A 27,237-nucleotide genomic window follows, 5' to 3' on the forward strand; every position below is an offset into this window, starting at 1 on the left:
ATGACCTGAGCCAAAATCAAGAATCAAACTCTTAACTAACGAACCACCCAGGTGCCCCAGTATTCTTTTTTCTTTTTTTAAAGCAAGGTAGGGACGCCTGCATGGCTCAGTCAGTTGAGCGTCTGCTTTCGGCTCAGGTCATGATCCCAGGGGCCTGGGATTGAGTCCCACATCCGGCTCCTTGCTCGACAGGGAGCCTGCTTCTCCCTCTGCCTGCTCTGCCTGTAGCTAGCTCTCCATGCTTCTGCTCTCCCTCTCTCTGACAAATAAATTTTATAAAAAAAAATTTTTTTTAATAATAAATATATAAAAAGGTAATGAGGGAACAATAAAATATCCTGGATTACCTTTACGCATTAGCAGGAAATGCCTCCTAGGAGCTTCCCTGCGGTGCAAGATGGTTAAATTCCCAAGCTGGGAGGTTGGCTTCAAGGTCTTTATTATTATGCTTCAAAACTTACTTATCCATCACCTGGTTTCACATGAACTTTAAACTGTCTAATAAAACATTTCAAAACTATAGGTAGACCAGACAAATGCCGTAAGAAAGACACAAGGAGAGAAACCTGGGTGTCCAACGAACATCAGGCCAAAGGATAATGCTGAGACCCACGCCCCAACCCCCAAAGGCTTTCCCGGCCAGTCTAGGAGATGCACTCTGACCTGAAGCCCCCCAAAGTTCAGAACATTCAGGCCTTCCCCCACCCCCCTTCATTTCAAAAACACTGGTCCACTTATTTCGCATGTGGAAGAAAAGAGGTTGGAACTGACTGCTGGACTAACTCCTCACAGAGCGAGGACTGAACCATGGGCCCCTGCCAGGTTACCTGTGCCTGCGGCTGGCCCTCAGCACTCTTTAGAGGCCACTCTTTTTTTTTTTTTTTTTAAAGATTTTATTTATTCATTTGACAGACAGAGATCACAAGTAGGCAGAGAGGCAGGCAGAGAGAAAGGTGGAGGCGGGCTCCCTGCGGAGCAGAGAGACCGATGCGGGGCTCCATCCCAGGACCCTGAGATCATGACCTGAGCTGAAGGCAGAGGCTTAACCCACTGAGCCACCCAGGCACCCCAAGTCTAACCACTATAAAGACATGACATATATGATTACATAAAAATCTTTAAATGTTATGGGAAAAGACTATCTAAACAAAATAAAAATTATAGAAACACACTCAGAGGGACATTTTTGTAAATACATACAACAAAGGATTTATAGCCAATATACAGAGCTTCTAAAACTGTAAAAAAAATCCAATAAAAGAAAAAAATGGACAAGAAATATGGATAAAGAACTCCTAGAAGAAACACAAATGGCTAATAAAATATGTGTAATGTCGCTCAGCCTTACCAGTACTCGGGAAAATGTAAGAGCGGGATGCTATTTTCACCCATCAGATTAGCAAAACCCGAAGTCTGGTGCTGGTGGGAATGCCCAGAAGAGGCACACAACTCACACAGTCCTTGATGTAATTATGTCCGTTACAAAAAAACCTGAAGCAATTCAATCTGGCGAAACTACGAACACTGCGGACGTGGGGAGACACCCGGAGCGCAGGTCCTCACTCAGGCGACAAAAACACGTACAAGACACAGTGCAGGCCGTTAGACCTTCGTTCTCAGAGTGAGCTAAGGGAAACGAGAGCGGGTTGCTGAGCGGTACCTACTTATGCTCTCGCTTTTACTGAAACACGCACCGGTGTCTGTGGGAGCCTAGAGAATGTTGTGGAAGGCTCTGCTGCACCAGGTCAGTGCTGGCTTATCTCAAGCGCTGGGACTGGAGGTTACCACCCCCTCCGTGCGTACGCCTTTTTACCGCACTTGGCAGGAACATAGAGTAACAAAGGCAACAACCTGTAACTCTGAGAAATCTAACAAAGAATATTATAAACCGCTTTCGTCGACACACAGCAAAAGAAGGGCACAAGGTCCACATCAGGTCGGTGGCGGAGCCAGGAGTGCACCCTCTATCGGGCTGATGACTGCGAAGCTGGGCTCTGCATCCAGATGACGCCGCTTCTCCTCACTTGAACTCACTCACCCACAAACGGGGCAACCCAAGAAGGCCTCACCTCTCCTACTGACAGTGAGTTTGGGGAGGCAGTCTGGAAAGAGGTCCTGAACTCTACATATTAACAATGTTTCTTGAGCTCCCGTGGATGATGTGCTATACTTGTTCGCCTACAGAAGTTCCTATGAACTCATCTGAGACGCACACACAAGTGTCTTTGCATCCTAGATGCATCCTGGCCCTGGGTTAATGTATTATCCCATTCCACACAGCACTCACAATGCATTTCCAAACAGGCTGCTCCTTGCCCAGCACCCACATCTCCTCCTTCTGGCAACAACCTTCCAGCTGGGCTTTGGGGAATCCCTCTGCCCACAGAGACAACGGACCCTCCCCTGGCTCCTTTTCGGTCCATGAGGTCACCCTACCCACTGTCTTCCAAGCGATTTTATGCTTAGGTTAGCTTAGAACCACAGGACTGTAACTGCTATAGACTGAAAGGAACACTGTCCCTCTTGACCAATTCCCGGAAGCAGAGCACAGAGGTGTTACAAAGTTTTGTCACTTAGGAGAAACAGCGTGAGCCTCTACAAAGGTCTGAGACACAGAAACTTCAAAACTACTTTGTATTTTCTTACCACTTCCCGAGACCCAATGATAGTTACATCTGTTTAAATCTCTACTTAGAGAAAAATATTCAACTAAATACAGAAAGAAATGATTGGCCGAGGTCAAATACCTACTTCTCCATGAAATCTCTAATCCCTCCCTGTTCGGAATAGACACTCTTTCTGAAGGCATCTGCCACTGTCTAATTTGTGTTTTAGTTACTGAAATACAGACATGGCCCCCACCAGGCTAGAAACTTCCTGCGAGCAGAATCCCCATCTAATTCACTAAAGGACCCCCTTGGCATATCAACTACACGGGGCAAACAGACCCATACACTGCCCAATGTGCTAAACAAGTGTTTGTCTCTGGGAAAATCATTAACAAGATAACTCACTAAAATCGAATCAGGAAGTTTTGGCGGGGGCGGGGGGGGCAGGGGAGCCCAAGTCCTACCTCTGGTTAGTCAACTGCAGGCCCAACAGAAAGATATGGACTTGACCTTGCACAGATTTGACCTTGCATACATACCACTCTACTACTCCAGTGGGAGGAAGAGGTGCTTTCCTTATCCCTCTGTTAAGGGCTCAGCCAATGAAAACCACCATACTTCCAACCTCCACATTACTACAGTGGACTTTTAGTTTATAACAACCTTCCCGGTTTATTCCTTTCTCCTTAAAAAGTTTACCTGTCCTTCATTCCCTGGACTTGCCTATGATTTTACCAAAGACTGTTTGTTCCAAATTGCAATTCTCTTATTCCCGAATAAACACATCTTTTGCTGGTAAAATAACTGGGCGTTTTTAATCTTTAAAGTTAACATCCCCAAACCTATTTATGCCAACTGCACCTATAAGTATATATATATATATATAAAAATAAGCATTTATATATGGATATACATATATACGGATTTATATGAGTATGCATACACACACTTAACTATATAAACCCATGAAATAACTACACGGTTGTTTCTATGAAAAATCACAATTAGCTAATTTTTTTTTAACTTTTATAAACCTACATAAATTACAGGTGTAGGTGAGACAGGAAAGACAGGTATAAAGGATTGGGTGAAAATTTGTAAAACTCTAGAATATAGCAACTCAAGTTGCTTCACCCATCATTATTAGTTCTCAATCCTCTTCAAGCAAAACCTGAATATGGAAGGCAATAGATTATGGCTGTGGTTTATGCAAGAAAATAAGGGATAATTCTGATCCACAGATTCAAAGTAAAAGAAAAGGTCAATAAAAGACTGGCACATCAGATACACTGATTTTTTTTTTTTAAAGTTAAAAATAAAATGCCTACATTATGTACTGTTCTGTATTATTCCTGCTTCATCCAGCCTGTTCAGTTAGCTAACCGGTGGCCTGTCCCAGTCTCAGGAGACAAATGTTGAGGGCCCACTGGTCAGGTGTCACGTCAAGTACTAGACCCCGAGCAGCCTCACGGGAAATAAACTGGGAGACTCGGCCGGAGAAGGCGCACACAGCCTACAAGGCACAGCACCGAGCAGAGCATTAAACACATTCTTCCCACCATCAATGAAAACAGAACAGCTATGTAATTTGTTTAAAGACCAGGAAAATTAATAAAAGTAGCTAATTCAAAATTCTCAATTTCCAATCTGGAAGAAAAGCCGAGGGCTTCCCTGAAGGCACTGTGATGCTGGTGTTTGCCTAAGGAAACTGCTCCAGCTTGCGCTGGCCCATCTCCCCAGACTGAACCTGGGGATGCAGAGAACTCACCCGCCGGGGACAAAAGCACGGTGGCTGACCCAGGACAGCTGGGAAGCTCCACCTGACGCAAAGGTGCTCCAAGTGGAAAAACCACTCCCTTTATTTAGTGCTTCAGGGCATCCGGGAATAAAGAGCAAAGTCAAGCAGAAGGAAATGAAAATTAAATGTCTCTTACCTCACCTGTGCCAAGAGGTTGCAAAGCTGTGGCCTAATTTGACTGTTACAACCTGGGGGAAAGGCTGAACACCTCCCCATTACTGAGACACAGGCCTCCTCCCCTTGGCGCAACAACAATGCCACCCATTTAATGACAATGAGAGTGTACAGCCAAGCGGTTATGACTGACTACTCCAAAAGAGGCAAATCCTTGCCCAAAAAAAGCAAGGGGGCAGGGGAATAATTCAAAACAGAAGTGGGGCCGACACTTCACTTTCCTTATACTAAATTAAATCCTAAAAATGCATATACGTTGGTTTGTTTGTTAAGGTAACAAAAGTCAGGAAAGCCGGCTGCTTCCTATAAAACTGAAATCAGGAAGTGAGTGGGAACAACATGACCAGAGAGAAGCCCTCTCTCTCAACAGCACACCTCTCAGAACAGGGTGCTCATGCCCAGAGCTACTTCTACCGGCTCCACACTCCACCCATCAGGGCCTGAAGATGGGTGTACTCGGAGGCCCCATGGTGCTAACTCTTGGTCCCTCCCCAAATCCTGACCCAATCCAGACCCAGTTCCGAGGCTCAGCAGGGTCACCCTTTACTAGCCAGAACCCCCAACCAGCCACACCAGCCATTAGCCCTCAGCCAACCCCTCAGAAGGGCCCACCTGGTTTTTTAAACACTCGTGAACATAAACAAATGAGTACAATGAATCACACACACACACACACCAGCCATCCAGCCTCAACTGACTGTAACCTGTGCCGGCCTCTGCACCACATCATATTCTGGAGAAGAGTTAAGTTGGAAAAAAAATCCTTTAGTAATCTGGCAACTGCCTCTACCCTACCCCCAGCCTCCCGATTCACTAAGCAAACCAGGTTCCCGCCCCAGGCCCCAGAGCCCAATCTCCACTCAGAGCAACCCCACCCCACCTCAACTCCACCACGCCCCGCCTCACCACAGGAATGTAGGACTAACTTACCCACTAAGGGTACGTGGAGAGCCGCTGGCTGCCTGTCTGCATGACCACAAAACCAGCGCAAAGGACACATCAAGGTCATCTTGACTGAGCCTTGGGATCGGGCCCACTGCCAATGTCCAGAGGCAGGAGGCTAGAGCTATCATTTCAAAATCAATGATTCTCTAGCTCTGTAATCCTGATCAAGCCACCCCACGTCAATTTCCCTTTCCCAGAACTAATACAGAAAATAAGTATTTGACAAAGGAGAGACATGAAAAGAAGACCAAGAGCTCCACTGGGAGATTGAAAAGAAGGAAATGACAGCTAGCATAAGAGAACTTGCCCAGTGGGAAAGAGAAAGCAATCCGAACTAAGCAAAACGACGCTGCTGCTGTAAGCCACAAAGCTCAGCCACGAAGTGCTCAGCAAGTCCGGCGGCCGCCGCGGCTATTCAGGAAAGAGCAGCGGCCACCCAGCTGAAACATCCACAAGCATAAATCAAGGGCAGCGCCAGTGCAGCTCAAGAAATTGAAAAGAGCCACCTTGGCGCCCAGTCCCCTTTCCAGCCGTGCTACCCGTGAAGCCGCTAGCCCCTGGTCCCATGGCATCTCAGACCTGCACCTCGACTGCCTGTGCACACCACACATTCATGGAGGCCCCACGCTGGGGAGCATCTGCAGCTCTACCCCCGCCTCAGTCCCGGCAGACCAGGCCAGAGCCATGTACTTCACAGCATTTAGATGAGCTCAGGACACATATCACCACTGACACCCCAAAGCGGAACTATGTGTGAGCAGAGGCCACAAGCCCACATCTCCAGCTACCCTCACTGCTCTCTGCAGCCTGGCACAGACCCACTGGACACAGAGAGAGGGGTCTATGCCACAGAGCTCCAGAGTGTGGCACATCTACAAAGCCCACAGCATGGGTGAAAGACCAAGAGAGACTGGCTTTCAGTCCTGGCTCCGCACTTACCAGTTGCAGGACCATGAACACATACCTTTCCCTCTCTGGAGCTGTTTCCTTTATATGTAAAAAGGAGGTAACAGTATTGGCCTCGAAGCACCAAGTACAAGTTGACTGGAAAGCATGGAAGTACCTGCCGCGTGGTGGGTGCTAGACCACAGACACACTGGGATGTAAGGGCTGGCTGGCTCTGCACAGAAAAAGACTCTAACTCAAGCCCCTAGATGACATCCCTAAATGCAGCCAGCTTTTCCCCTCAGGGACCTCACTGGCCACCTACTGTGTCGGTTCAAGACCACTCCGAGTTCAGGAACAACACCTACCCACCCCCCTGGTGCCATCTCAGAAGTTAGGCATGTGCCAAGACAGGAGTGGACCACAGCCAAGAAAACTTGAACTCATTTTCATAAAGATATAACCTAACCTTCTATTTCCCCTACCTCCCTCCACCGTCGCCTCCTCCAAATAAAAAAGTAGACAAGTGAGTTGAGGATTCCTGCCTCCTAGTAACTTAAGGGGAAAATACATTCTGTAACGAGCTGAAAATTTAATTCAAAGGTTCCTAATCTCATGAACCCCTACGAGTGCAGCCTCAGCACTCACTGGCCAGAAGTCTAGCTGCTCCCAGAACCGCAGCGGCTCAGGAGGAAACTCGTGTAGTCATGGCATGTCGACCACAGTGAAATGCAGCAAAACATTTCTAAACAACTCTCGTACCAAACCCAGTTAACGTTTCTTACCAGACTTCCTTCTCTTCCAAAGAAAGACCCCAAACTACTCTTAATCCATGTTGGCTGTAAAGCTCCAAAGAAGCATTTTCAAAAATTCAAATTATTTCCTGAGTCTGCATAAAAATTATGCCATTACACACAGTTGGAGAGGAAATGCACATATTTAAATCCATGATCTAAAAAACAGTCAAAAAAATAGTGTGTTTCTCAACACAATAGAAAACTTATTCTCAAAGAGGAAAGAAAAAAGATCGATGTAAGCCTGGCTCAGGATTTAAAGGAATCATTGCGTGATGGTTTTTAAATACACCTAATTTCTGCAGTGAGTCCATGTTACTTCCCCTATTAAGGCGGCCCTGAAAACTGAGGGTCCACATATTACTCACACCACACTCATTCATCCCACACACGTCTACGTGCCTATTACACACCAGCACGGGTCTAAGAACTGTGGATTCCAATATAAAAGACAGTCCCTGCCTCCGTGTCCCTGAGCTCCCAGCCCAGCAGAGCAGCCGGCAATCATACCATGTATGAGATACACTGGGACAGGTAAGGGCCTTGTACTCTGCAGACCAGGGCTGGGGGGTGGGGGTAAAAGTATTGTTGAGTTTTGAAGGCTGAGTAAGGAGTTCAGCAGGCAAAGACGGAAGATAGGGCATTTGCAGCAGAGGTGACAGATCTATGGAAAGGGAGAAACACACCAAGCTCAATGGGGCAAGAGATAAGGTTGAAGGGGTGAGCAGGGGCCAGATCACAAGCTTGGACTTTATTGTGATGGCAGCAGGGAGCCACTAAAAGAATTTTAATCTGGCCAAACAGCAGCCCAACTGCTCCCACTGCTGATAAAGAAACGAAGACTCAGAAGAGAGCAACGTAAATCACCCTTCCTATTTGGTTCAAAAGTTAATGAAAAATGTTAAACCAAATCCCTCCTCCAACATTCAGTAACGAACTGATAAGCATGGCCCAAAGACCTCTGACATCTGGTCACCTGCTCCGCACCTCTTTCCCCATCTGTAAAATGGGCTGTAGCCCTCCCAGAGAGCTGTTGAAAGGACCGCATGGAAAACACGCACACAGGGCTCAGAGCCCAAGGAAAGCTCCACTGCTATTGGGTGCTGGGGATGGTATCAGCAGTGCTCGTTCCAGGAGCTTCAGAAGTGCCAGCAGTAGCAAGACCAAGGGCGCACAGGTCAAAAAGCAGGTGAAGATGACCTTCTGGCCGCCTGAGAAGCTGCCGCAGAGCAGTACAAAGGTGGAGGCTGCTCGGACCCCTTTGGGACTGAAGGGAAAAGAAGAAAGAGCATCCACCCCTCGCATACACGGTCATAAAGCTGGGCTGAGAGGGCTCTAGTCTGAGGCAGCTCACAGGGTTGCCACCCCCCACAGACGGCAAATGGCTCCATTCACCTTCCCACGTCTCTAGCCTGGGCCCCACCTCCTCCAGCCAGGCCCGGAAGGCTTCCCGTCCCCTCATCAGTTTACAGACCGCAGCCTCCACAGCCACCTCTACACATGAGACACTGCCCAGAACCTAACCACCAGGAAGTCCTTAAAGGCTGTGTGCCCAGGGTTCTGGAAAACCCAGAATCATGGAAGAGACCACAGGAGACCCCAGCACACTTCTCCCAGCCCCTCTCACACGGAGCAGGTGAGAGGGCCCCTGCTGTCAAGGGGCTTAAGTCTCAAGTGAAATGAAGAAAAAGCCAGGCTGTGTGAGGCTGATGAGAATTATAAACAGTCCCAAAGGGAGGAGATCTGTGGGTCTAGAACCACAATTCCCAGACCTTTGGATTTCACTAACTAAAAGTCTTCCCCCAAATTTGGGGGCTTTTCAAAAAATAGTGCTGAAACAACTAGATATCTATCCACATGCGAAAATACCAACAGAACTCCATACCTTATACTGTACACAAAAAATAACTCTAGATGGATCACAGACCAAAATTCAAACCTAAAACTGTAAAACTACACGAAATATAAGAAAATATGCGTGACCCTGGATTAGGCAAAGATTTTAGCTATGACACCAACCAAAAAAATACTGTACAACAGACTTCATCAAACTGTTTCAACCTCTGCTCTTCAAAAGATACTGTTAAGAGAATGAAAAGACAAGCTACACATGGGAAGAAAATATTTACAAATCACATATTTGATGAAGGACTTGTATCCAGAATAAAGAAATCTCAAAAGTATTAAAATAAGCAAACCAACTTCTTAAACAGACAAATGATTGAATAGCTAGTTCACCAAGGAAGGTATACCGACACAAATAAGCACAGGAAAAGATGGCCAATATCATTAGTTATTAGGGAAATGCAAATTAAATTAGCCACAATAAGACATCACTACAGACCTACCAGAATGGCAGCAACTAAGGACAGCCCACAGCAAGTGTTGGTGAGTACACGCAAGAACTGGACCTCTCACACACTACTGGTGAGAGTGTGACATGGTACAACACTTCAGAAACACAGAGAGCCGGCAGTGTCTTAAAAAGTTAAACATTATAAGGGTGCCTGGGTGGCTCAGTGGGTTAAAGCCTCTGCCTTCAGCTCGAGTCATCCCGCATGGGGGGGTGGTCCTCTGCTCAGCAGGGAGTCTGCTTCCTCCTCTCTCTCTCTGCCTGCCTCTCTGCCTACTTGTGATCTCTATCTGTCAAATGAAGAAATAAAATCTTAAAAAAAAAAAAAGTTAAACATTATACCATCCAGCTATTCCACTCTAGTATTTACCCAAGAGAAATGAAAGCTTTTGGACATACAAAGACTTGTACACAAAAGTTCACTGAAGCTCTACTTGTAATAGGCCCAAACTACGAACAGCCCTAATGTCCATCAAGAGGTGAATGAGTGAATGAACTGTGGCAAAAACACACACTAGATAAAAGAGAATGAAATCCTGATAGATGCTACAACATGGGTGAATCTCAAAACAATTTTGCTGAAAGAAACCACACTTAAACAAGTACATACTGTATGATTCCATTTCTATAAATTCTAGGAAATACAACTAGCTTACAAGGATGGAAAGCAGACCAGCAGGTGCCTAGGAGTGGCGAGGGGCAGGCAGAAAGGACTAAAGTAGCTCAGGAACACTTCCGGGGGTGATGGGCAGGTTCATTATCTTGATTGTGGTGATGGTTTAATGGGTGTATTCGTATGTCAAAATTTATCAAATTGTAAACTTTAAACATGTACAACTTATTGCTTGTTAATTATACTAAAAAGAAAAACAAAAACTGTTTAGATTTGGGAGGAATAGGGAGACCTGTCTGGGTCAGTGGGCAGAGAATGCGACTCGATCTCAGGGTCATGAGTTCAAGCCCCATGATGGACATGGAAGCTACTTAAAATTTTAAAAATTAAAATTTGGGAGGAGAATAACATAAAGCTGCTTACCTTTTATTTTGTCAAGAAAGAATACTCTTTAAAAACTACCAGTTCTGGGGCGCCTGGATGGCTCAGTAGGTTAAGCCTCTGCCTTCATCTCAGGTCATGACCTCAGGGTCCTGGGATCAAGCCCCACATCGGGCTCTCTGCAGAGCAGGGAACCTGCATCCCCTTCTCTCTCTGCCTGCCTCTCTGCCTACATGTGATCTCTCTGTCAAATAAATAAATAAAATCTTTTAAAAAGGGGGGGCGGGGCACCTGGGTGGCTCAGTGGGTTAAAGCCTCCGCCTTTGGCTCAGATCATGATCCTAGGGTCCTGGGATAAAGCCCCACATTGGGCTCTCTGAGCAGCAGGGAACCTGTATCCCCCCCAACCCCCAACCCCCGCCTGTCAAATAAATAAATAATATCTTAAAAAAGGGCGGGGGCTGCCTGGGTGGCTCAGTGGGTTAAAGCCTCTGCCTTCGGCTCAGGTCATGATCCTAGGGTCCTGGGACCGAGCCCAGCATCAGGGTCTCTGCTCAGCTGGGAGCCTGCTTCCTCCTCTCTCTCTTTGCCTGCTTCTCTGCCTACTTGTGATCTCCGTCTGTCAAATAAATAAATAAAATCCTAAAAAAAAAGCCCACAATTTTTTACTAAAAGAGAGCCCTTCCCAAGAAAAGGTAATTGCTAATCTTAACATATAAACAACACAGTCCTCCTTTTTCCTCACTTGGTGACCACACCATTTCAGACCAGCTTTTGTGACCCACTGGGCTGGGGATACTAAAGGCTGCGTAACCCTCAGACAGTTCCCGGGCTCACCTCCATCTCCAACCTGGCAGTTGCTCTTGGAAGGGAATCACCCCAGCTCCAACAGCACCGGGGAAGTCAAGTGTACCGTGGGTCACTGCAACTGTGGCAGTGACCCAAGACACTGTGTCCTTCCCTCCTGGAGGACAAGAAGACACAAGAAGTATGTGCCCCCAAAGGTTCCTAGAGTGCTGCTTGGCTGCAGAAGTGAAATACCTACATTCTGGAAGAGGTTTTTACCCCAAAGCCAGAGTATCTGTGTTTTGCTGCAGGGAGAAGTTTCTTATGTCAACATCAAGCCTGTTCACTGGGGAATCTTCCAGGCTAACATCCATTGAGCTAAAATGGAAATAAAGTAAGAGCTCTAAAAAGACCACAATATACACTGGAATCTTCTGATACTGTGCCACAATGCTAACAAAATCCAAAGGATCTCAATTAACCAAACCCTAGAAGACTTTAGATAAAATGGAGCACTACAAGTGATCCTTACCATGTGTGACTGGTTTCGTGGTATGAACAGCTGAGAAGGGGACAACACCTCCCCAAACCCCAGCTGTCAAAGAGGGAGGGACCCCTCCACGCTCTGCAGGGTGCCACGAGCAGCAGAGACCGCAGGGCCAAACACACTCAGTAAGCATGGACTCCGCTGTTTCAAGAAACCAAACGTACAATGAATCCAGAGCAGCGCCATGCACCGTGACACCCCCACATGCGACCATGGGAACACTCCGGCTCGCACACCCAAGCTCCTTCCACACATATACTACCTGTGCACAACCACCATGCGGCCCCCTCTCGGCGTGAAGTGTGTGTACACAGAGGCACAGTCCACCCTCAGAAGGACACAGCCAGGGACGAGGCCGACACAGCTCCTACAGGTGGGTCGGGGAGAACCACAGAGCCTCTGTCTCCACGTGAGATCTGCAAGGCGGATGCACAGCTTCTGGGCAGGCACAACCATTGCCTTTCGGATAGCTCACCCTGGGGGGAGAGTCCCATCAGAAGAGGGCCCCAGGGAGGAGTCCCATGTGCCTGGTCTAGGACGATCCTCCGTGATGTGCACGGGCTGCAGAGAAACTCAACCCTGGCATGTAGTCATGTTTCCAAACAACTCTAAAGGGGCAGTCCTGTGTTTGGCATGAAGCTGTGGCAACCCCAAGAAGGAAGCAGAGCTATAAAGTTATTAAATGTAAATATTTAAAGAACTAGCAGCTGTTGATGCCAGGAGGATGGCAGCTTGCAAACTTCCAGTCAGAATAATGGTTCTGTTATGTCAGAGCTTGAGTCAAGATCACAGATGCTACTCCATCCCACCCACTACAGAGGATACAAACTTGAAAAGCTACTCTGTCCATTGGGCAGTGCCTTTGAAGTTAAAATAAGAAAATAACTGTCTGATGTGGAAAATACCAGTGTGCATGTAAATCTCTTTTTGAAAAAGATTTTATTTATTCATTTGAGACAGATACAGAGAGAGGGAGAGAGAGAGCATGAACAGGGGGAGAGGCAGAGGGAGAGGAGAAGCCGACTCCCCGCTGAGCCAGAAGCCCAGATGCACAGCTCCATCCCAGGACCCAGAGATCGTGACCTGAGCCAACGGCAGAGGCTTAACCGTGTCAGGCCCCCAGGCGCCCCGGTTCTCCTCCTTTAGGCCGAGCACTAAATGATGTGTGTCTCAAATGCCATTCAGGAGCGACTGTTTGGGACCAAGGATGAGATTACGCAATTCTGCTAACAATAAAAACGTATATATTTGGTGACTTCAAGTGTCCACACTGTCTACCGTGTAGGGGCCTGAAAGCAGTCTCCACTCTTGTTTCCATCCCTGAGCAAGGCAATTTGATGGGACAGGCAAAGGTTACATTTCTGACCGCTAAGGGAACCAATCAGAGAAGGGAGGTGTCCAGGACAAAACGCTTAGTTTTCTGTTGACATTTCTGATGATGCCCTCGGGCCTAGCTTGCTGAATTCCACAACCCCAAGCTGCTCACTGATCGAATGCACACACCTCCCCAGCCTAGCTCTGAGGCCTGCCACTTAACCTAGCCCAGCTTCCCGCCTGCAAAATAAAGCTATCGTAAGGATAAGTGTAATCATGCTGGAGTAGTAGGGCGGTGCCACAAAATAATCCTCCATAAATATTAAATTTTTAAACATCACTATGATAATGACAAAGTAAAAAAACAGTTCAGGTTAGGCAACAACCTGCACCCTGCTAAGCCCTGAATAAAGCTTGGGTCGCAGGCTGCTAAGGAATCATGCCTCCGGGTCAGTCACCAAAGGGCCCGTCCTGAAATTAAGTAGCCCCCTGCCGAGCCACGCACCGGGCAGGGGAGCTGAGCAGACATTTCTCGGGAAGGAAAACAGGAAGCATGGAAAAGACCAAGCGAAGCTAAGCGCCTGTGCCTCTGGGGCTTGGTAGTCACCCTCCAGCTTGGCTAAGAAGCTGCCAGGATGCCTGAGCCTGCCGGCCCCTGCCAGAGCCTTCACCACACACACAACCAAAGGTTTAGCCGGTCGCCTAGGCAACGGCCAACCTAGGCACACTTACGCATCTGTGGAAAGCGGGGCAAAGTACAATTCCCATACTTCGTGATACAAACACAGAAGGCCAAGCACAGAGCAAAGCATGAGTCTAAAATCTGGGTTTATTGACAGAATAAACATGAGTGGGGAAGGGCAGCGCCAAGCCGAGCCCCCCAGTGCCGGCAGCAAAACCCACTTGTGTCTGAGAGGCAACACTCTTGTCACGCTTCTGTGTTGTGATCATTTCCTCTTCTACCTCAGTGTGTAGTAACGTCTTGCTTTGTTGTGGACGTCAGCCTTTCTCCGCTAGGATAAGAGGAACCGAGAATAGAGTTTTTGTCCCCCCAGAGGCCAGAGAACTAAAAGGAAGCAGGCCCTGCCCACCCCAGAGACAGAGGATGTGATGGAGACCCAGCAGGAGTCTGAGGGACAAGGCACTGAGGCCCAACACTGCTTCCACCTGAGCCCCTCCTCATCCCTCATAAAACATGTTTTCTTCTGCGGACCCTGGAAAAGGAGCCACCAGGAAAACAGGACTCCGCTCAGTCTCAGGGTGGATCCGGAAGGGACAGTAGAAGACGAAGCAGCCAGCCAGGCCACGGTGAAGGGACACTGTGAAGGGCAGGGCAGGACACAGCAACTTCTCAACAGAAAAAACAAACACAAAAACAAGGAGGGTTAAGTACCAACATTAAAAACCTCCCAGAATGTTCTCTGAGATGATGGTCTCTAACAACTAACAGCGCCAGGAACATCTGTGAGCAGCCTCTAGAAGATACACAAGGTAAAATCTGCAGGGTCACTCGACCCCTGGGCTGTCCCACCATACTGATGACCCTGGCAGCAACAACGTGGCACAATGTCCTTCCTAATACGCACGCTGTAAATGAGGAAAAAAGGAGAACAAATTCAAAGAGATGCTGTGGTTCAGAGTATCAGGACCACTGGGTTGACGAAGAAATGCAACCAGAAACATTTACAGCCTTGGGAATGTTGAACGTGAGCTTGGGTGATTATAAACACAGTGGAAAGGCTTTTTCAAAGACTGTTTCTCGCTTATGAAAAGAAAGCATCTAAGTAAAATGATATCCAGAAACCTAGAAAGGAAATGTGACTCATTTGAGAAAACCTCATTAAAGTTTCTTATCTCACAGATACTTGGAAGTTCTAGAGGCCAAGGCATGTTAACAAGAAAGAGTCCCTCAATACTTTCACCCGTAAATATCAGAAAAATAAACCCACGAGCAACAGAGGAGGCATTCAAAACACTCTAAGATGCTCATATCCTTTAATCCAGGATTTCTATCTCTGAGAATTTATTCCCAGGAACTAATCTAATCACACAAAAGAAAAAATGAAAAACTACAAATTCATCTACAACAGCAAAAAAAAAAAAAAAAGTTGGAAATTACCTAAAATGGCCAGCAATAGGGAAATGGTTTAATCTTATTACATCCACAGGATTATGCAATCATTAAAGGTCTTGTTAAAGGCAACAGTAAAAACCCAGAAAATATCTTATAAAATATTTAAGTGGATCTGAACAATACAATCCTAACAGCGAAACAGTGAAAAAGAAGCAGGCACGTGTGGTCAACGCCGGCTTCAGAGCCACTGTTCTACTGACAACCTGAACGACCTTGGACTAGGCACACAATCTCACTGCCTGCAGTGTCCCTGCACTCCAGCTAGTGACCTCAGAGGTAGACAGAGGCAATGCACCTCCTGCCTCCTCTGAAGCCTGGAACAAAGCAGGCCGCTAGTGGGTGGCAGCTACTCCTTCTAAGGTACATTAAAAACCTCTCTACAGGGGCGCCTGGGTGGCTCAGTGGGTTCGAGCCCCACATCGGGCTTTCTGCTCAGCAGGGAGCCTGCTTCCTCCTCTCTCTCTGCCTGCCTCTCTGCCTACTTGTGATTTCTCTCTGTCAAATAAATAAATAAAATCTTTAAAAAAAAAAAAAACCTCTCTACACATGTGGAAGGTAAAACAAAAAAGAGTTCTTTATTCATTTTTTTTAAGATTTTATTTATTTGACAGAGAGAGAGTGCACAAGTAGGCAGAGAGACAGGCAGGGGGTGAGGGGGGAGGGGTGGAGGGTAGGAGATGGGGCGCGGGAAGCAGGCTTCCTGCTGAACAGAGAGCCTGACAGGGCGCTCGATCCCAGGACCCTGAGATCATGACCTGAGCCAAAGGCAGAGGCTTAACCCACTGAGCCACCCAGGCGCCCCAAGAGCCTTTATTCAGAAAATTCTATGCTGCACCTTCAATATCTAAAAGAACTTAAAAAAAAAAAAAAATTAAGGACTAAAAGACAATGGGAGGAAAAGCCTTTCGACAATTATCACAAGCATAAAACAACCATCTGCTCTAATTTACCTCAACAACTGATCTTCAGTCGATACCACAATGTCAACAAAATGTGAAGATCTTTCACAATTTTACATAGTGCAAAACGAATGCTCTACAGAAACATAATTTCTTCTCTTTGAACTCGCTGCTTTTGAACAGCTTATGACACCTTTCAAAATACAGCTAGTGGAAGGTGAGGAAAGGGCACAACTAAGCAGGGAGCTCTGGCATCCCCAGGCATGCTGTTCCCCCTGCTGCCAGTCGGGAGGGGGACAGGCGCGCGCCGCAGAGACGATGGACAGGTGGTGACAGCCACCGCCCTGGTCACACACCTAACAGCTGGGCTGTGGAGAAGCCTCTCCCTTTTCTGCCCTTATCTCCCCGCTGTGTAAATTGCTGCAAACTTTCAGGTTATCTTAACCAAGTTAGTGGCAGGCATAGATCCTATCTTAAAAGACCACAGAACTTTCCTCTTTTCTGTTTCTGAGGGGTGGGGAGGGAAGATTAACGTTTAAGGTTTATTTTCATATGAGGGTGAGTGACTCAGAATCCACTTATTCAAGGCAGCAAGATAAGTGGCAAGAGCGTGGCTTCACGGGTGCCTGGCTGGCTCAGCTGGTAGAGCATGCACCACTTGATCTCAGGGTCATGAGTTCAAGGCCCAGGTTGGGCATAGAGTTTACTTTAAAAAAAAAAAAAAAAGAATGTGGCTTCAAAGTCCAGTGGAAGGCCACCTCTCGACCTTCTCAGTGGAAGGTCATCTCATGATGACCCTATGAAGGTCATTTATCTCTCAGAACTTTCACTTACTTATGTGTAAAATGGAGTTAACACTATCTTGCTCCAAGAATGAAATGAGCAGGAACATAAAGCTTCTTATATGATCCCTCAGAAACCCCAGAACCCAGAGGCTTGACCCAGATGGTGACCCCCAGCCCTGACCGACCCCCACTGTCACAGGCCTCCTCACTGGCACCTGCCCAGACTCAGCTGATGATGCATTTGCTGGTGCAGACGTCACAGGTGCTGCCTTAATTAAAACACTGTCACGACCAAGCTAAACAGCCTCCAGCAACCGGTCAGCTACAAAACCCACTAATAACGGCCTCGGAGGTCCGTGCGGGGAGCACAGCCTGCTCTGTGGTTCCTCTGAAGACCACAACTCACACACTTGGCACACTCAGTTGGCGACAACATAATTGAGTATAATGGAACACAGAGTTTAAAATATGAATATGTTGGGTGCCTGGGTGGCTCAGTGGTTAAGAATCTGCCTTTGGCTTGGGCCTTGATCCCAGAGTCCTGGGATCGAGCCCTACACTGGGCTCCCTGCTCGGCGGAAGGCCTGCTTCTCCCTCTCCCACTCCCCCTGTTTGTGTTCCCTCTCTCTGTGTGTCTCTCTGTCAAATAAATAAATAAACTTAAAATATATATGAAAATGTTCACAAACCATGGTCTGGGCATCACTTACAAATTTCATTCAATTGAATAGGAAACTTCAAAACAGTAGGTACAGTTTATTCTGTGTGTTAAAGACCACAGGCAGGCGCCAGTCGGGGCCCCCCGTACCTGGGCTCCCTGGAAGCCCAAATTAGGGTGGAGGCCCTTGTGGGGTACTGGCCGGCTGGTCTCAGGCAAAACCACCAACCCTCCAGTCCCTCCTCTTCTCCTTCTCTGAGCAAGAAAGAGGGGAGCCAACCAAAAGGGCTGGAAACAAAATGCAAGCTATGGGAAAGTTCTGGTGAACTGCAAATGCCTACACAACCAAGCCATTTTTATATACATTTATTTCCGTTCTCAAATTAGGTTATTACTTACATACTATTTCTAAAAGTAAAAGGGTAATGGCGCAGTCTGGGAAACGAGGAGAAACTTTCCACAGTTCGTAGCCTTAACTACCATCGCTGTCTGCATTCAGCTGTCCCGCGCATGTGACCAGTGCACACGACCTGACAACTCGCCTTCTCGAATCCTGACATTTCTCACCACCTCCGCGTGAGCCATCACCACCCTCATGCGCCTCTAGTCACAGCAGCAGCCCGTCATCCCAGGCTCAGGATTTCTCCAACCTAGAACATTCAACTCGGCCACAGAATCGCCAACCCAGAAGGAGCAAGGCTTCGGCGAGGCTGGGGTGCCCTCACGACCCGGAGGCGATAGGACCAGCCTAGGCCCTCAACCCAACAGGAAGGGCAGACCCAGAGAGGTGGCGAGAAGTCCTGGCAAGTGCCAGGATGGGAGGGAGGGGACTCCATACAGGGCCGGTGGCCTCGCCCACATCAACAACCCCGGCATCACACTTATGACCCTGAGTCACCAAAGCAAGGTCCAAATAGACTACCTACACTTGCGCTGGAGGAAAGAACACACAGTCGGAGGGCGTGCAATAGAACTGGATAACAGAACATCAAATTAAGCACTTGAATGGTACACTTTGCTTAATTAGCAAGTTCACTTAAGTAGACATTGTACTCTGAGCAATACTCAAGTTACTGAGCCGGCACCATGGACCCGGCACAGGCGCTGACCTCTCAGGGTCCAGTACCCCACACCGCCCTCCCTTAGCTGGAGGACGAGGAGGCTGTCAACATCCCAGTTCTGAAGATTCTGAAGCACGTGGCCAAGGAAGGCCACGCTGTTACCTAGTGGTGGAGGCGAACTCCAGCCGGGGCTGTGGGACTCTGAAACCATGTCACCTCCTACACCTTACTGCAATATGACCTTCCTTCTGGCAGTGAAAGTTACATCCTGACTGCATGCATCTGTGACCAAAAACCACACGGGAAGGGCAGCAGAACCCAGGAACCACCGCATTACCAATGGAAAACGCAAACGCAGGCGAAGACACTTTGGCAAAAGCGCTGCCCGTCCCGCTGTGGGAGCCCCTCCAATTGCAGAGCGCAGCCACTGCTTCCTGGAAACTTCCATGGCAATCTCCGAGCCTCCAGGGACACTGGCGGCCTCCAGGGACACTGACGATTGTTAAAATGAGCTACCGGGATCACCCCTCGCAGTGTGCATCCCTGACCTCTCAACTGATGTTTCCTCTCTGTGCAGAGACACTAACACCTGCTATGTCTGCCCTGAAACAGCTCCCCATCAAACTCCGAACCAGGCATGTGAGGCAGGTTACCAACCTGAAGCCTGCACCCAGCCTCTCCTCCTTCCACCTGAAGTGGCTCATCTCACACCAAGCCACTCGCACCCCCACATTCTTCACAGCTCTGCACCTCTGCCTGCCATTCTCCTTCCAGGCATCGCCAGCTCCAGAGACACCTGCCTGAAGGTCAGCTCTCTGCAGGTCCTAGGTCAGACCCTCCCACTACTGTCCCCTCCCTCCATTTTGTAGACGTGCCCATCTGCTACTGTCGCAATGAAATGTGATGGCTTCCAGGTCCACCTCCTGACTGAGCTGCCACTACAGAGCGCAAGAGTCGCCTTCATCTTGGGATCCCAGAGCTGTGGGCAGGGCCAGGTGCACTGAGCACACAGCAGTCAGGATGCCACCCCTCCTTGGGCCCACCTTGCCCACGTCCCCAAACACTCTCAGCCCCAGGAGGGAAAGTAAAATTAAAAACAGGCACGTCGACACGGCAGCCCGATGGAGTTCCCAAGTGACAGCTCTGCCACTCTATCAATATTTAAATCACAGACAGGTGGCCCCTGGAAGGCCCAACCTATGGATGCAAGTCTCCCGGTCAGAGTGAGGGCTTGTAAAGACCAGCAGAGCTAATGAAGGAGGCATTACGGCAGGTCACATGTTTAACCAGACACTGTGGCTGCAGCCTGGCGCTTACCCTTCGTCATGGGCCTTGCCCTCCAACAGCATCATTTCCTGACCAGGCTTCTACTTTTGGTAACTTCCAAATGCTCAGAATTCACTTCTGCCTTCAGCCTCCACCAATTCCTCTCTCTGGGGAGCAACACATTTAAGGAAGCTGACATGTGGCATCGGGCTTTCTGTTCAGTATCAGGGAGACCGTGTGTGTCTGCCTCGTTCTTGTGGGTATCCTAAAGAAATGCATCATGAAACAAACACATCACCTGTTTCCATGTCTGGACAATGAATAACATAACAGGAAGACAGGACCACACAGAGACTCATACCACATTGGAGTGATACCTACTGTATACCATCCTATACTTCCAAATCTGAGTATTCAAATCATCTTTACTATGAAGATTCTTTTCATGAGTAATAAACCATCTAACATCTGTGAGTCTTTAAAATTCCGTGTTCTTTTGGATACATAAGCTCTTTATATAACTGAGACTCTGTGCTGTTAATAGACTGAAAAAAACAATCAGTCCCTACCATATTCAGAATCTGCCCAGAAGGCCACAAGCAGCCACTGCTGGTAGTCCTGATCATTGCCACCGTCCGCACCCGACTCTCAAGCCCACCAGCCACTCACAGGCTGGAAGCGAGTCTCATCTGTAAGTACATATTTGGATGGAACGAGTCAAACATTTGGAGTTTTCACTTAACATTTATTTCACAAGTGTTTCAACTGCTAAGCAACCGAGAAGCAATCATTTCAATGTGTACTTTAATCAATAAACGTTAAACAAGTCTGCTCAAAACACCGAAGTCCTACAAATGTGTCCCTATGAGAAAAATATGGCAAGAAAAAATAACAAAAACAAAACAAGTGTCCTTTTGACAGTCAGGCAGAAAGGTGTTCAGTGATCCAAATTCAGACCAAGAAACAGCCCTTTCAGCAGATGAGCAAAGAGTTTCCTCTGTAAGTGACACATTCTGGGATATTTACACAGCCAAACAAAACTCCGTAATGACAACCACCAAGGAAGCAAAACCTAATGGAAAAACCCCAAGCCGGCAACCAGGTGTCCCAGTTCTGGTCCCACTACAAGCCTCTCCCTGGGTGATCCTACCACAGTGGTAGCCAGTCCTGTACCCCTTTCTTCATCACAAGAAGGAATATCCATCACCACCCACGCCACTCAGAAATGTTTTAAGGACAAAAAAGACGAGAGGTGAAAATGCTTTGGAATATGTCCTCTATAAACACAAGTTACATTATTATTAGCTCAAAGATGACCGAGAAAATAGGATTATAGAATATCATCGGTGAGAGGGAGCTTAGAGATGGGGTGATCCCGGAGTCCTAAATCTGGCCCTGGCTTCTGAAACTGCAAGCTTTCTGGGAATGAGGCCACAATTTTTATCAGATTTTCAAAAGGTTAAGAACCTCTCAGCCCCTCATCCTACAAATATAAAAACTGAGACCTGGGGCACCTGGGTGCCTCCGTGCGGGCTGTCTGCTCAGCAGGGAGCCTGCTTCCCCCTCTCTCTCTGCCTGCCTCTCTGCCTGCCTATCATCTTTCTCTCTGTCAAATAAATAAATAAAGTCTTTAAAACAAACAAATTGAGACCCTAAGATATGTGACTGTTCTAGGCCTCACGGTAAGTGAGAGGAAGGCTGGCCCAGGGCTCCTCCTCTCCAACCATGCTCCTCCCACCCCACCATACCACATTTCTAGGGAGGACAAAAGTCACACAAATCTCAAACAGCCACAGAGTGTGTTACACAAGCCGTGGCACGTGTGGTTGCTAAAGTCATAGCAAAGTTTCTAGGGGCGCCTGGGTGGCTCAGTGGGTTAAAGCCTCTGCCTTCGGCTCGGGTCATGATCCCAGGGTTCTGGGATCGAGCCCCCGCATCGGTCTCTCTGCTCAGCAGGGAGCCTGCTTCCTCCTCTCTCTCTGCCTGCCTCTCTGCCTACTTGTGATCTCCCTCTGTCAAATAAATAAATGAAATCTTTAAAAAAAAAAATAAAGTCATAGCAAAGTTTCTATCCTCAGTCTTCTCAAGGCTTCCTGCTGAGGTCTTTGCTGGTTGAGACAGCTTTTCCTTCATTTCTGTAACCACCTCTCTACCTAGTTTGGTGCCTGCAGCCAGGAAACACTCCTATAATTTTCTGATATGGAAATTTTTTTAAAGAAATTAAATACACATTAATGTATGTCAAATATTTCTCAATTAAAAAATAAAGATGGGGGGCACCTGGGCGGCTCAGTTGGTTAAGTATCTGCCTTAGGCACGGGTCATGATTTGGGGGTCCTGGGATCGAGCCCTGTGTGGGGCTCTCTGCTCAGTGGAGAGCCTGCTTCTCCCTCTCCCTCTGCTGCTCCCCCTGCTTGTGTTCTCTCCCTCTCTCTAGTAAATAAAATCTTTTAAAAAATAAAAAAATTAAGACTTTGGGGCACCTGGCTGGCTCAGTCAGTGGAGCATGTGACTCCTAATCTTGGGGTTGTGAGCTTGAGCCCCACACTGGGGGTGTAGAGATTACTTAAAAACAAACTCTTGGGGCACCTGGGTGACTCAGTTGTTAAGTGTCTGCCTTTGGCTCAGGTCATGGTCCCAGGGTCCTGGAATCAAGCCTGGCATCCGGCTCCCTGCTCGGCGGGAAGCCTGCTTCTCCTTCTCCCACTCCCCCTGCTTGTGTTCCCTCTCTTGCTGTCTCTCTCTGTCAAACAAATAAAATCTTAAAAAAATAAATAAAATAAAATCTTTAAGGAGCACCCGGGTGGCCCAGTCAGTTAAGCGTCCAATTCTTGACCTCAGCTTAGGTCTTGATCTCAGGGTTGTGAGTTTGAGCCCTGTGTGGGGCTCCACACTGGGTGTGATTACTTTAAAAAGAAAGAACGAGGGGTGCCTGGGAGGCTCAGTGGGTTAAAGCCTCTGTGTTCAGCTCAGGTCATGATCTCAATCCTGGGATCAAGCCCCCGCATTGGGCTCTCTGCTCAGCAGGGAGCCTGCTTCCCCATCTCTCTCTGCCTGCCTCTCTGCCTACTTGTGATCTCTGTCAAATAAATAAAAACTTTAAAAAAAAAAAAAAACGAAAGAATGAAAAAATAAATTAATTAAGGGGTGCCTCAGTGGCTCAGTCAGTTGAGTGTCTGACTCTTGGTTTTGCCTCAGGTCATGATCTCGGGGTCCTGGGATAGAGCCCTGCATCAGGTTCAGTGCTCAGCACCAAGTCTGCTTGGGATTCTCTCTCTCTGCCCTGACCTACTCTACACCCCCCCCAGCACCCCCACCCACACACACACACTCTGCCTCTAAAATAAGCAAATAAATTTTTAAAAATAATTAAAACAAAATGAAGATTTTATTCTAGGAAATAAAAAATGGATTACATGGTGCTATTTTACCAAACAAACATAAATGTGCAATCATGGGAACAAAAAGAAATCAATACATAAAGAAAGGAGACTGTTGTTGTTTTATGTGCTTTTAGTCAAACTACCAACCCGTGTGGTCTTAGATGGCCAGTGTTCTTCTAACAGTTATCTTTGGAACTGCACGTATGCCAAGAATGTCGCATGGCACAGAATGCTTCTCAGTATACTTCGAGAATTCCTCTTTTAAGACTGTCTCCAGTCAGCAGACAGAACATAATCATCTGAATACTAAGTATTTGAAGGAATCCTACACAGCCATCCCAGAGACCAGCACTGGGACCCATCAGGAGTCGGGTTTCAGGCACTAAGATGCATTCAGGTATGTGAAGGATCACTGCCAGGGCCATAAAGAAAGGTCTCTACCTGTGGAATGCAAACTGACTTCATAACTGAGGCATGGCTGTGCTGTTCTCAGGTATGCCACTGCAGTTCCAAACAACCTAATTGGGGAAAAAACTGAGCCAGCACTATGGCTCCCATGAATGTGGTCATTACCCCATAATCTACAGGGTGGCCTCCGCAAAGCGGCCATGACAATCTGATGACAGATAAGGCAGATCTGATGACAGATAAGGCAGGCGCGGGTCAGCTGCAAGGTTCAGGTGAGGGTGGCCAGAAAGCCCTTGGTAAATGCTACCTTGGTAAAGGTACCATTACTATTATTAAGGAATCTGTGAACTCTGTTTGATATTCCGTAACATCCTGGAACCCGCTGATGACTCTGTCACAAGCAGGAAGCCTGAGCATCATGGCCTTAACTCGGTCTACAAGTTTCAAGGGAATTCAAGTGAAAGTCTACAACTTTCAAGTGAATAGGGAAGAAAATGAAAAGGTAAAGGACAAATGCCCCTCAGCTCCCACCCCAGGAATGGTCTGGCTATCAGAGATCTGGATTAGGCATCCGGGACTAGGGAAAGACAACCTTATCTCCCAGCCTATGTCCGAAACCCAGACAAGGTTTTTTACATATGCATACTTTTAGGTTATTTAAATATTATGACCTCTCATATACTTAAGACTGAGAGTAATAAAGTTCCAGTGCCCAAACAGCATGAGCTGTTTCCATTCGAATGAGTTCTTATTCTTCTCCGACAAAGTGAAGCAAGAGCACAGACCTAATCACTCTTCTATCCCTCTGGGTTATGTTACTTTCCCAAGTAATAAATATATCAGCCTATATCGGCCCGTTTCTTTAAAGCTTGAAGACAATTGTCAAAAGAAAATCACACACCACAGAAAAGTTTTTGATGTGGCCTCGTATCTCAACTAGCATAACCTCACCCAGGAGATTGATGGCCGAGCTCCAGAATTAAGTTAAAACGCACACAGATGAGTTTCCCATGTGAATCAAGAGAAACCCAAGTTGCACTGGCTCCTATTCAATGCGTCTATGTGGAGGCTGCAACCAGGCTTGCGAATCAAGTGGAATAAGGACATCTGGGGCCAGGACGGGAGGGCTGGCATTCAACAGCCCCCACCTGGTTGGTTTCCTCGCCCTGGGCACCAAACTGGCAATCCCAGGAGGATTAAAACAGAACTTCAGCATCCAACTGCGGAGGGAGGAACTGCAGAGCAGGGAAGGAAGCTGTGAGCTCACGGACAGCAGCTCAGGTTTGAATTCCTTTAGCAAATCTCTTGATTTTCATCAGGACAGCCAAGGAGTGTTTGGTAAACAGTGTGATGAGTAGCCGTGGAGACTCTGGGCAGCCTACCCTTTCACCACAAAAAAAAAAAAAACAGGACAGCTGCGGCAGAGAAGGCTCCGGAATGATGACACACACCCCACCTTGAAGGCCGCCTTCCCCTGGGCACCCAACTGGACAGCAGCATGCTCAGAGGCCAGAGCTGCGTGGGGGGGGGGGGGGGGGGGTGTAGAAGGCGCACAGCCTGCTCTCCCGACCAAGTCCTTCCGATAGGAAAATCGCCCTTCTCTGGTGGCGCCAAATGCCCAACGGACCAGTGAGATCAGAGGACAGAAGTCGCTACTTCTCCAGCCCGGAACCTCCGATGACCCGGCAGGCTCGGAAACCCCAGAAGGGAGAAGGCGCTCACGGTTCCAAGAATCAGTGACTGTGGGAAACTCCGAGGGTGGAGCGGGCGAACAGCCCCAGACTCTCCTGCCTGTGCCCCCTGCCCTAGGGGCTGCTCACAAGGCAGGCCTCGCCGCCCGCACCCCCGTGGAGCCAGGAGAGGCACGCGGAGGGTGGAAAGGAAGGAAAGGAAAGGCGGTCGTCAAAGTGCCCCCGTAAGCTCATCCGCGTCCGCGTCCCGCCTGCCCCCGCCACCCGTCGGACCCAGCCCTGCCCTCCACCTGGTGCTTACCAGCCACCCCGGGGCTCCGGCGCCGCTCCCGCAGCCGCCCTCGCCTCCCGCGTGTCCCGCAGCGAACCTCGCGCCCCTCGGCTCCGCGGACTCCCCGCAGCGCGCCCGCGGCTCCTCCCCGAGCCTCCCCGCAGCCGCCCACCTGCCCCTCGGCAGCAGCTCCCAGCCCGCGGGCCCCGCCGCCGCACTCCGCTCGCCCGCGACCCCCGCCCGAGAACTCGCCCGCGGGCGCCCGCAGCCCCGCGCCAAGCCCGCCCCCGGCGGCTCCCCCCCGAACACCCGCCGGCCTTCGGCGCCCGCCGCGGCCCCCGAGCACGCCCCCTCCCACGGCGACAGGAAGTCCGCGCGCCGGCCGCGCGGCCGCAGAGGCTTCCCCCAGGCGCGGAGCGCGGCCCCGGCGCGGCGGCCTGACAGGGCGCGGGGCCCGCCGCCCGCCCGCGGCGCCCCAACCGTCGCGGCGCGCCCCTCACCTCGGCCGCCGCTCTCCTCCCGGCTCGCCGCTCACCCCGCTCCGGCCGCGACGGCGTCTCCGGGTCCGGCTGCCGCCCTCGCTCCGGCCGCGCTCCACAGCCCTGCCCTGACCCACCGCGGCCGCAGCTGCCGCCAGCCACCAGTGCACCGCCCCCGCCGCGCCCGCTGTGCTCGTCCCATTGGCTGCTGGGCGCCGGGCCCCGCCCCACGCCCCCTCCGGCAGCCCCGACTGGGCCAGGGCCCCAGGAGGCGGCCCGCCCCCTGCCGCACCGAAGGACCGCCCCCGGGCGCCATTGGCGCGACTCCCGTCCATCAAAGGGGGAGTGCCTACTTAAGCAAGAGCTAGGGTGAGGGGTCGCCGTCCTGGGGTCGCTCCCGGGCTGTGCTTGGCGGGGTCGTTCACCGGGGCTAGAGTCCTGCGGCTCTGCTGGAACCCAGGCGCGGGGAGCGCGGGAGGGCAGCGCCTCACCTGACTGGGAGTTCCGGAAGTTTCCTCCCCTGGGGCGCTCAGGGAAGCCAGTGTCAACCGGGCTTCCTCAGATTCCCGCCACAAGTGCAGATCGCTCCTGAGCCGCTTAGTTTAAGCCGGGCAGAGAGAGAGAGTGTGTTCGTGTGTGTGTGTGTGTGTGTGTGTGTGGACGGAGCCGCGGGGAGTGCGTGTGAGAGTGTGTGTGCACCGTGCAATCAGGGAGAGCGGCCCGGGCACTGCACAATGGAGCACTTTATTTCTAGTTCTCACCAGACCTTGCCTGCTGGGGTGTCAGCCCCATTCTACAGACAGAGAGAATAAAGATTAAAACTGCTGGCCTTCATGGCGCACTACCCACAGCGCTTTCCAAGCATTGCTTCCCGGGGTCCTGGAGAGTGCGAAAAGGCTACCCAAGGGAGGGTCTGCAGCCGGCGCCCCAGCAACTTGCTGGGGGCTGCGGGGGGATGGCTGGAGTAAAGAGAGTTAAGTGGCAGAGCCAGGATTAGAAACCA

General features: G+C 49.2%; 1 protein-coding gene across 3 annotated transcripts in view; it reads right to left on the reverse strand.

The window, feature by feature from the left end:
* The window catches only part of PACSIN2 (protein kinase C and casein kinase substrate in neurons 2), a 132,212-nt gene extending 105,820 nt beyond the window's left edge, over nucleotides 1–26,392 (reverse strand). For 2 of the 3 annotated variants that reach the window (XM_047739858.1, XM_047739854.1), the window contains exon 1: nucleotides 26,256–26,392. The gene's annotated coding sequence lies outside the window, so the exon portion shown is untranslated. The remainder of the gene's footprint in view (nucleotides 1–26,255) is intronic. The other variant, XM_047739856.1, reaches the window with a different exon arrangement.
* Between the last annotated feature and the right edge of the window lie 845 nt (nucleotides 26,393–27,237).

Source organism: Lutra lutra, chromosome 8, assembly GCF_902655055.1.
Source record: "Lutra lutra chromosome 8, mLutLut1.2, whole genome shotgun sequence".
NCBI classification, from domain to species: Eukaryota; Metazoa; Chordata; class Mammalia; order Carnivora; family Mustelidae; genus Lutra; species Lutra lutra.